Source organism: Triticum dicoccoides, chromosome 6B (genome assembly GCF_002162155.2).
Source record: "Triticum dicoccoides isolate Atlit2015 ecotype Zavitan chromosome 6B, WEW_v2.0, whole genome shotgun sequence".
Taxonomy (NCBI): Eukaryota; Viridiplantae; Streptophyta; class Magnoliopsida; order Poales; family Poaceae; genus Triticum; species Triticum dicoccoides.
This window is the reverse complement of record NC_041391.1, coordinates 477,421,232-477,432,752: the sequence shown is the minus strand read 5'-3', so window position 1 is coordinate 477,432,752 and position 11,521 is coordinate 477,421,232.

Sequence of the window (11,521 nt, the reverse complement as noted above, 5' to 3'; positions counted from 1 at the left end):
CATGAGTGGTTGGCTTGTACTTGCCACTCCAGAGCCGATCCTCTTCTTCACCATTGGAATATTTGGTGGCAATCTCCATCATTCGACTCAGTGTCATGTCTCCGGTCCGACCGAATTTCAAACTTAACTCCCTGTTCTTAACGCCTTCCTTGAAGGCACAGACTGCCTGGTGATCAAATACATTCTCCACCGTATGGTGCAACGTGATCCACCTCTGGATGTCATCCCTCAGAGTCTCATTCAACTTTTGCACACAAACTTGCAGCTCTGTTAACCCTGCTGGTCGCTTGCAAGTTCCTTCAAATGTTCTGACAAACACTCGGGCAAGATCTTCCCAAGTGTAAATTCTGCTAGGTGCCAACTGATTTAGCCATGCCCTGGCCGAGCCGTCCAACATAAGAGGTAGGTGTTTCATGGCCACCTCATCATTGCCGCTGCCAATCTGAACAGCCACTCGGTAATCCTCAAGCCAAGTATCGGGCTTGGACTCGCTGGTGAATTTACTGACTCTAGTCGCCAACCTAAAGTTGGGAGGAATCACCGCGGCCCTGATGGCTCTACTAAAACACTTTGGTCGTGAGATGTGAACTCTGCTGCTGGTGGGCACATCTCTGTCATGGCCTTCTCGGTGAGCTCTGTTTCGATCGACCAAACCTTGAACGATAATGGATCTCGCATCAAAGCCTGGTTCCCTGGGGTCGACTGGAACCCTTCGCCCAACACTGTGTTGGCGTTTGTCATCTTGCTGTCGAGGGGCATACGACCCACCCCTTGGGGGAGGAGTGTAACGCCCCGGATTCGATGCGCCAGGTGTCTGCTAGTTATTTGTCGTCATTGCCATGTCATTTGCTTGCGTGTTGAATTTTTCCATGTCATCATCTGCATTTCATATCATGTCATCATGTGCATTGTTTTGCATACGTGTTCGTCTCATGCATCCGAGCATTTTCCCCGTTGTCCATTTTGCAATCCGGCACTCCTATGTCCTCCGGCGTCCCCCTTTTGTCTCTTGTTGTGAGTGGGTGTTAAACTTTCTCGGAATGGCCCGAGGTTTGCCAAGCGGCCTTGGTATAGCACCGGTAGACCGTCTGTCAAGTTTCGTGCCATTTGGAGGTCGTTTGATACTCCTACGGTTAACCGGGTAACCGTAAAAGCCTCCTTCTCTTTGCAGCCCAACACCTCTCCAAAGTGGCCCAAAACCCATCCTAACCCCCTCCATGCTCTCCGCTGTTCGATCACGATCATGTGGGTGAAAACCCCACCTCTTTTGGACTCTCCTAGCTCCCTCTACCTATAAAAACGTCCTCCCCGTCCATTTTCGCGGATCAAACCCTAGCCAAACTCCTCCCCGCCGCCGGACATGTCCGCCTCCGCAACCGGACGCGTCCACCGCCCGCCGCCACATTGCTCTAGCCAACCACAGGCCGCCACGTCACCCCCGCCGCCTCCTGGACCAACCACCGCCCGCCACCTCACCCGCGCCCCGCGCCCACTTCGCCGCGGCCCACGGAGCCCATGCGGGTCCGCGCAGGCCCGCCCCGCCACCGGCTGGCCCGCTCTAGCCCCGGCTCCCTTCGCCGCCCGGCCCCTTGCCGAACTCCGCCGCCGGTTCGCCCGCCGCCCTCTGGACCTCGCTGCCGTCCGTGCCAGCGCGCCGCTCGGCCCCGCCGTCGTGCGCCCCCGCGCGCCCCTCGCCCCCGCCGGCCGCGCCTGTGCCCCGTCGGCGCCTCCCCACCGCCTCCGCTGGTCGCTTCCAGCACCCGCAGCGGCCGCGCCTCGCCGCCGCTCCGACGGGAGTTCGCCAGAGCGCGAGCCCCACCGCCTCGCAACGCTGTCCCCGAGCTCGCCCGGCGCCTCCACCTCAACTCCGGCCAGATCCGGTGCCCCACGGCCAGGTCCACTCTTCCCCGACCCCTCCGGTCTCCTCCACAGCCGCCCGGAGAAGCCGCCATCGCCGTTGTTGACCTCACAGCCGCCGGGACCCAAATTCCCTCGAGGTCGTTTTTTGCCTAAGTCCCCGAAATATTTATGTTCTGGTGCTCTATTCATCATGCCATAACTCCATGCATACTGCTCCGTTTCGTGCGTGTAATATATCAAATTGTTCACCTCAATGAGTACTTCATTTCATTCCATTGCATCATGTTCATTTGAGTCCATCTTGATGCCTGAATCATCGTTGCAAGAGTGCTATATAATGTTGTCTGCTGTCTGTTAACAAAACATGCTCATTTGTCATTTTTGCCATGTTTGATGTGTGCATCCTATGAAGTTGATGTCTACATGTGTTTTGAACTACATCATGCCATCTTTACAATGGTGCCATCTACATATTTTTGTGAGTTGTGTAGTGAGTACATCAAGCTTGTTAAGTAGGGTACTTGCTGTTGCTGTTTTGCTAGGCTGAATCTGTCATTTCGTGATGCTATGTAAACCTGCTGCTACTAGTCATTCTATGCATAATGTGGAGATGTTCACTAAGGATATTTTGTTATACATGTCATTCTCTATCCATCCATGCCCCTGGTTGCATTTATAGCCTGCTGTAGCTTGTTGTTATCTTGCTCCAAATTTGCTAAATAATGTTGCTGTCAGCCTGTTAACATTAAGTTTAGTTTTGCCATGTGTTTTTCTAGTGATCCATGTACCCTATGAACTTGATCTTGCCATGCTTAGCTTCATAAACATGTCTTCTTACTGTTGGTTGCCTTGTCATGCCATGTATTGCTCTATGGTGAGTGGTACAAGCTCACCAACATGCCTACTTATCATTGTTCCTGCCATGTATGAATCTGTCGTATAACTTGCTATGTTTACATGGGTGCCATCATATCTTCTGTTCCTTTTTGGCTCATGGTCAGTAAGGGACTTTTGTTCTATGAAATTAGTAGGTTAATGCCATGCCTTTGTTTGCCATGATAAGTTCCTGTAACATGTTGTTTGATAGCTCTAAACTTTGCAACCTGATGTTATTTCTGCAAAGTTTGAAACTGTTATTAGTTGCAATCTTGCCATGTGTGTTTGAGCATGTTCTAGTGATTTCTGGAGATAGCTCAGTGTTCATGTTTTGTTATGCTTTACCTGTACATCATGTCCATGCCTTTTGTTCTCATATTGTGGTATTGTAGCATGTTGTTTTGATGCTTACAATATGCCTAGTTGCTGTTTTGGACAGATTGTTGCTATAACTTGTATAGTGTGTGTGTGTTGAACTGTTGCTCCGTTTTGAGTGTGCTCTATATGAAACTTGCCTAGTTTTGCATGTAGTTTCATATTATCATGTTGCATCCTTGTTTTGAGGTGTTTGCTTGATGTTTGGGTGCATTTTGCATCAATGCCATGTTTAACTTGTTTTGCCCATATCTTCTAGGCCGTAGCTCCAAATCAAATGAACTTTATATGTAACTTGACTAGAATCTCGTGTAGATCATCTTGGTGCATGTTAACTTGCTGTTTAACAACTTGAACATAATGTTTATTCAGATCTGGATCAATTTCGAAATGTGCATATGAGGACTTACCGGAATTGTTATATGTTGTTCCCGGCCTCATTTAAACTTGCTTTGATGTGTTGCTCTTGTATGCATCATCTCTTGCCATGAGTAGCTTCATGTAGTCTTGCCTTGCATCATGCTTGTTGTGCATCATGTCTTGTCTATGTGTGGTGTGTTTACCATGTTGTGTGCTTCTTCTCGATAGTTCCTGTTTCGTTGCGATCGTGAGGATTCATTCGTCTACGCGTGGTTCGGCTTCATCCGTTCGTCTTCTTCATGGACTCGTTCTTCTTCCTTGCGGGATTTCAGGCAAGATGACCGCTACCCTGGATCTTATTACTATCATTGCTATGCTAGTTGCTTCGTTCTATCGCTTTGTTGTGTTACCTATCTTTTGTTCATCAAGCCTCCCAAATTGCCATGAACCTCTAACCTTTGACACCCTTCCTAGCAAACCATTGCTTGGCTATGTTACCGCTTTGCTCAGCCCTCTTATAGTGTTGCTAGTTGCAGGTGAAGTTGAAGATTGCTCCATGGTGGACAGGATTTTGGTTGGGATATCACAATATCTCTTATATTATTAATGCATCTATATACTTGGTAAAGGGTGGAAGGCTCGGACTTATGCCTGGTGTTTTGTTCCACTCTTGCCGCCCTAGTTTTCCGTCATACCGGTGTTATGTTCCCGGATTTTGCGTTCCTTACGCGGTTGGGTGATTTATGGGACCCCCTTCAATAAAACTCCTCCAGCAAGGCCCAACATTGGTTTTACCATTTGCCTCACCACCACCTACATTTCCCTTGGGAGTAATTAACCCAAGGGTCATCTTTATTTTAGCCCCCCTGGGCCAGTGCTTGTCTAAGTGTTGGTCCGAACCGGGCAGACTGCGGGGCCACCTCGGGGCAACTTGAGGGTTGGTTTTACTCGTAGGCTGACCTATCCGGTGTTGCCCTAAGAACGAGATATGTGCAACTCCTATCGGGATTGTCGGCGCATCGGGCGGCTTTGCTGGTCTTGTTTTACCATTGTCGAAATGTCTTGTAAACCGGGATTCCGAGTCTGATCGGGTCTTCCTGGGAGAAGGTATATCCTTCATTGATCGCGAGAGCTTATCATGGGCTCAGTTGGGACACCCCTATAGGGTATAAACTTTTGAAAGCCGTGCCCGCGGTTATGGGCAGATGGGAATTTGTTAATGTCTGGTTGTAAATAACTTGACACCAGATCCGAATTAAAACGCATCAACCGTGTGTGTAGCCATGATGGTCTCTTTTCGGCGGAGTCCGGGAAGTGAACACAGTTTCTGGGTTATGTTTGACGTAAGTAGGAGTTCAGGATCACTTCTTGATCATTGCTAGTTGACGACCGTTCCTTTGCTTCTCTTCTCGCTCTTATTTGCGTATGTTAGCCACCATACTTGCTTAGCCGCTGCTGCAACCTCACCACTTTACCCCTTCCTTTCCCATTAAGCTTTGCTAGTCTTGATACCCATGGTAATGGGATTGCTGAGTCCTCGTGGCTCACAGATTACTACAACAACAGTTGCAGGTACAGGTTATGCGATGATCATGACGCGACAGCGATGTTTGCTTGTCTTGGAGTTCTTCTTCTGCTTCTTCTTTGATCAGGGGATAGGTTCCAGGTCGGCAGCCTGGGCTAGCAGGGTGGATGTCGTTTGAGTTTCTGTTTGTGTTTCATCCGTAGTCGGATGGTGCTCTTATGTAAGATGATGTTGTATTCGTGTGGCATTGTATGCCTTATGTATGTATCCCCATCTATTATGTAATGTTGATGTAATGATATCCACCTTGCAAAAGCGTTTCAATATGCGGGTCTATCCTTGGTGGGACCTTCGAGTTCCTTTTGGATAGGGTCGCATATTGGGCGTGACAAGGAGTAGGCACTCGACGCCGATCATCACGGTCGAATCGGTCATCATACTGATCACGTCGACCTCCACGTCCCTCACGCCTCGGAGGCGATCTCAGGCTATGGGCCGACTGGACTGTATTCGCGGCGACGGATCTGCTGTGAATCCTGTTCCGCGACTGCGATACAGTGGAATTTTGATCTCCTACTGCTCGAAGTAAATCCCTGATCTGCATCAAGCATCTGCCAGCCTCTGACTGAGAGGGCTGAATCGACTTGGCTATACGAGCTGCAGCCGCTAGATTCTGAATCGGAGTTTGATATACCTGAGTTGGTGGTGGAAAGAGCTGACATCGACTGGAGTCTGGGACCCGTTGTCGTGCACGTTCGTCAAGTGCTCGCTAAAGATTCTCCAGTCGAATGCGCTCAGCCAGGTTGGCCAAGCGCACGTCCTCTAAGGCACGAGCCTCGGGGGTTTCTCCAACGATGGGAGTATGCAGCGCATCCATGTTCCGGCGGCGAAGATCTTCCCTTTGCAACGAAGTGAGTGGCTCGGGTTGATACTCTCCATGGACCTGCGCGGGGTCGCCTCCACCGTCGCCTCCGTCGGCGTGGGGGAAGACGGGAGGACTGCGCGGTCCATTGACCATCAGGACCTCCGCTGCTGGATCACTACTGTCGCACTCGGATGCAGTCTCTACGGAGCCAGTCGACAGATCGAATAGGCCATAGAGAGATTCGTCGGCTCGATCGCTGCGACTTGGGGGGTGGCCGACTGGCAAGCCACCGCGTCCCTCACCCACCGCTGAAGCCTCGACCGACCGGAACGCTTGCACTGGCTGGAGACAGGAAGGAAGGACGACACAGGGGTCGACTGATACGGAGCCCATGGTTGCCGCAGGAGGACACCGCGGACACACGTGCGTAAGTGTGTCACCCCACGGACGGGGAGCGCGTCGATGTCGAGTGGAGCCTCCTGAAGCCAAGCGGAGTCGTCGGCGATGAAAGTGAGCGCGCCGAGACGGATCTCGTGGCCCTCAACCAAAACTCCGCTGGAAACCATGATGAAGGTGATTGGAACAATCGCAACTTCTCCAATAAGTCGCTAAGACACCTGCCCCGCAGTGGGCGCCAACTGTCGTGGTTCTAAACCTGACAGTAGAATAGGGGGTAGGTATGGAGAGGCAAGATCCTAGCTATGGAGTAGTTGTATACGCAAGAGATTTACGAGTTCAGGCCCTTCTCGGAGGAAGTAATAGCCTTACGTCTCAGAGCCCGGAGGCAGTTGACTGGATTATATGTGTATGAGTTACAGGGGTGCGAACCCTTTACACTGAGGAGGGGGGTGGCTTATATAGAGTCCGCCAGACCCCTCCCGCCCTCAGTTATGCAGGGTTTAAAGTACATTAAGGCCTGGCGTTACTGGTAATGCCTTACATAAAATGCTATCATGACCATAAAGACTACTTAATGACAGACTGTTTGTGCGCAGAGTGACTCTAGATCTCCTGGTGCTCGACTGAGTGGCTTCATGGTCGACTGTCTTCGAGTCCGTCGAGTGAAATCCTTCCAGGTCGACTGAAAGGTAGTTTCTTCTAGAGATGTCCTTGGGGAGGGTATCTTGGACAGGTCCATGACCCTACCCTAGGTACATAGCTTCATCACGTAGTACTTTGTTTCAAGGGCTAATAAATTTTTGCAATAAGTATGTGAGTTCTTTATGACTAATGTTGAGTCCATGGATTATACGCACTCTCACCTTTCCATCATTGCTAGCCTCTTTGGTACCGTGCATTGCCCTTTCTCACCTCGAGAGTTGGTGCAAACATCGCCGGTGCATCCAAACCCCGTGATACGATACACTCTATCACACATAAACCTCCTTATATCTTCCTCAAAACAGCCACCATACCTACTTATCATGGCATTTCCATAGCCATTCCGAGATATATTGCCATGCAACTTCCATCATCATCATCATATACATGACTTGAGCATTTATTGTCATATTGCTTTGCATGATCGTAAGATAGCTAGCATGATGTTTTCATGGCTTGTCCGTTTTTTGATGTCATTGCTACGCTAGATCATTGCACATCCCGGTACACCGCCGGAAGCATCCATATAGAGTCATATCTTTGTTCTAGTATCGAGTTGTAATATTGAGTTGTAAGTAAATAGAAGTGTGATGATCATCATTATAGAGCATTGCCCCAGTAAAAAAAGAAAAAAAGGAAAGGCCAAAGAAGCCTAAATAAAAAAGGGGGGCCAAAGAAGCCCAACGGAAAAGAAAAAAGAAAAAAAGAAAAGAAAAGAAAAGAAAAGAAAAGGGGCAATGTTACTATCCTTTTTCCACACTTGTGCTTCAAAGTAGCACCATGTTCTTCATATAGTGAATCTCCTATATTGTCACTTTCATATACTAGTGGGAATTTTTATTATAGAACTTGGCTTGTATATTCCAACGATGGGCTTCCTCAAATGCCCTAGGTCTTCATGAGCAAGCAAGTTGGATGCACACCCACTTAGTTTCAGTTTGAGCTTTCATACACTTATAGCTCTTAGTGCATCCGTTGCATGGCAATCCCTACTCCTCGCGTTGACATCAATTGATGGGCATCTCCATAGCCCGTTGATTAGCCGCATCGATGTGAGACTTTCTCCCTTTTTTGTCTTCTCCACATAACCTCCACCATTATATTCTATTCCACACATAGTGCTATATCCATGGCTCACGCTCATGTATTGCGTGAAGGTTGAAAAAGATTTAGAATACTAAAGTATGAAACAATTGCTTGGCTGACACCGGGATAGGCATGAGGGGTACCTTGTGTTAAGAAAAGGGAGCATACAAGACTATATGATTTTGTAGGGATAACGTTCTGGAAGCGTTGATATTTTGAAAGACATGATTGTTTGTTGGGATGCCCTAAGTATTATTGTTTTTATGTCAAACGATAGACTATTGCTTTGAACCACTCGTGTCTTAATATTCATGCCATGATTAGACATATGATCAAGATTATGCTAGGTAGCATTCCACATCAAAAATTATCTTTTTTATCATTTACCTACTTGAGGACGAGCAGGAATTAAGCTTGGGGATGTTGATACGTCTCCGTCGTATCTATAATTATTTATTATTCCATGCCAATATTCTACAACTTTCATATACTTTTGGCAACTTTTTATACTATTTTCTGGGACTAACATATTGATCCAGTGCCTAGTGCCAGTTCCTGTCTGTTGCATTTTTTATGTTTCATAGAAACCCCATATCAAACGGAGTCCAAACAGGATAAAAAAGGACGGAGAATTATTTTGGAATATTTGTGATTTTTGCGAAGTAAAATCAACGCGAGACGGTGCCCGAGGTGGCCAGGAGATAGGGGCCCACGCCCACTCCAGGTGGGCGCGCCCCCCGCCCTCCCGGGCCACTCATAATGTGGTTGATGCCCTTCTTTGGCCGCAAGAAAGCTAATTTTTGGAAAATGATCTGGGCGAAGGTTTCAACCCAATCGGAGTTACGGATCTCCAGATATAAAAGAAATGGTGCCAGGGCAGAATTCCAGAACGCAAAAACAGAGAGATAGATCCAATATCGGAGGGGCTCTCGCCCCTCCCAAGCCATGGGAGCCAAGGACCAGAGGAGAAACCCTTCTCCCATCTAGGGAGAAGGTCAAGGAAGAAGAAGAAGAAGGGGGGCTCTCTCCCCCTTGCTTCCGGTGGCGCCGGAACGCCGCCGGGGGCCATCATCATCACCGTGATCTTCACCAACACCTCCGTCATCTTCACCAACATCTCCATCACCTTCCCCCCTCTATCTACAGCGGTCCACTCTCCCGCAACCCGTTATACCCTCTACTTGAACATGGTGCTTTATGCTTCATGTTATTATCCAATGATGTGTTGCCATCCTATGATGTCTGAGTAGATTTTCGTTGTCCTATTGGTGGTTGATGAATTGCTATGATTGATTTAATTTGCTTGTGTTTATGTTGTTGTCCTTTGGTGCCCATCATATGAGTGCACGCGTGGATCACACCATAGGGTTAGTTGTATGTTGATAGGACTATGTATTGGAGGGCTAGAGTGACAGAAGCTTCAACCTAGCATAGAAATTGATGCATACGGGATTGAAGGGGGACCAATATATCTTAATGCTATGGTTGGGTTTTACCTTAATGAACGTTAGTAGTTGCAGATGCTTGCTAATAGTTCCAATCATAAGTGCATAGAATTCCAAGTCAGGGATGACATGCTAGCGATGGCCTCTCCCACATAAAACTTGCTATCGGTCTAGTAAAGTAGTCAATTGCTTAGGGACAATTCCGCCACTCCTACCACCACTTTTCCACACTCTCTATATTTACTTTATTGTCTCTTTATCTAAACAGCCCCTAGTTTATATTTACACGTTCTTTATTATCTTGCAAACATATCCTATCACACCTACAAAGTACTTCTAGTTTCATACTTGTTCTAGGTAAAGCGAACGCCAAGCGTACGTAGAGTCATATCAGTGGCAGATAGGGCTTGAGAGAGTATTTTTTTCTAACTTTAGCTCCTCGTTGGGTTCGACACTCTAAAGAGGCTACAATTATCCCCTACACTTGTGGGTTATCAATCTGCAAGCATTCAACTCAAGAGAGAAGACAAAGTAATATGGGCTCTAAATTAAATAAACGATCATGCATAAGAGAGCCACTAAACATTTTCAATATGGTCTTCTACTCTCGACCCCCAAAGGAAAGAAAAGAAAATAAAACTATTTACACGCGAAAGCTCCAAACAAGTAAGAAGAAGAACGAGAAATCTTTTTGGGTTTTCATTTTAATTACTACAAGCATGGAAATTAAACTAACTAATTTTTTTGGTTTTTTTTCTTAAGGTTTATCAAACGCACAAGAAGAAAGCTAGAAAAAGAAAATTAAACTAGCATGGATAATACAATGAAAGAGTATGAGCACCGACGACTAGAATAGTGTGTGAGCATGAGTGTAAAGTCGGTGAGAAATACGTACTCCCCCAAGCTTAGGCTTTTGGCCTAAGTTGGTCTAATGCCAAGGATAGCCTGGCTGATATCCATAGTTATAACTGGGGTCGTACTGAGATGCAGCAGCAAATGCCTCCGTAGCTGCGGCATGTTGGCGAGCCGCCTCCGCTCTCCCCTCGTGTTCAGCTGCCTCCTCCCTGATAACAACATATCTTCGTTTTGCCTGATAATCAAACAGGAAAGGAGCAGGGAGAGTAACATGGACAGAGCTACGTCTGTCAAAGATTAGTCGATACTAGAGGAATTGTTCGTTCCTCAAAAGAAAACGATGTTTGACCATCGCGTCATAATCTAAATAAGCAGGAGGCAACACCATACCCCCCTCTCGTGGGGCTATACCAAGATAATTAGCTACACGGGTCGCATAAATCCCTCCAAATAAATCTCCAAACATACCATTATTATGCAACCTACATGCAACTATTGCCCCCAAGTTGTAATCTTTATTACCTAACACAGCACTCTTGAGGACACAAAGATCAGGGACACACATGTGACATGCTTCATCTTTACCATTAATGCATCTACCAATGAAGAGAGCAAAATAATGTATAGCAGGAAAATGAATGCTCCCTATGGTAGCTTGTGCTATATCCCTAGATTCTCCCACAGTAATACTAGCAAGAAAGTCTTTATATTCAAATTTGTGGGGGTCATTAACATTGCCCCACTGTGGGAGTTTGCAAGCTGTTGTAAAATCTTCTAAGTCCATGGTATAAGATTTATCATAAATATCAAACAGGACACTCTGAGAATTACATGAACATTTATACTTAAACCTTCTCACAAATGAATCAGTCAATTGATAGTACTGAGGACACTTATCTTGTAAGAAGTCCTCAAGATCGGCATTATGCACAAATGTGTCAAATTCATCCTTAATGTCTGCATTGACCATAAAATCGTCTGATGGCCACTCACAAGCTCGCACTTCTGCGTCCCTCGGTGGTTTATCGTCTTTCTCACGCATAGCATGCCTGGGTCCTTTCTTTATTGAGGAACCACCTTGGTACATTCTCCTAGACATATTTCTTTTTCTGAAAAAAATCTGAAATGTTAGTAACTTCAAAATAAAAGTGAATAAAACCAAACAAGATGGGT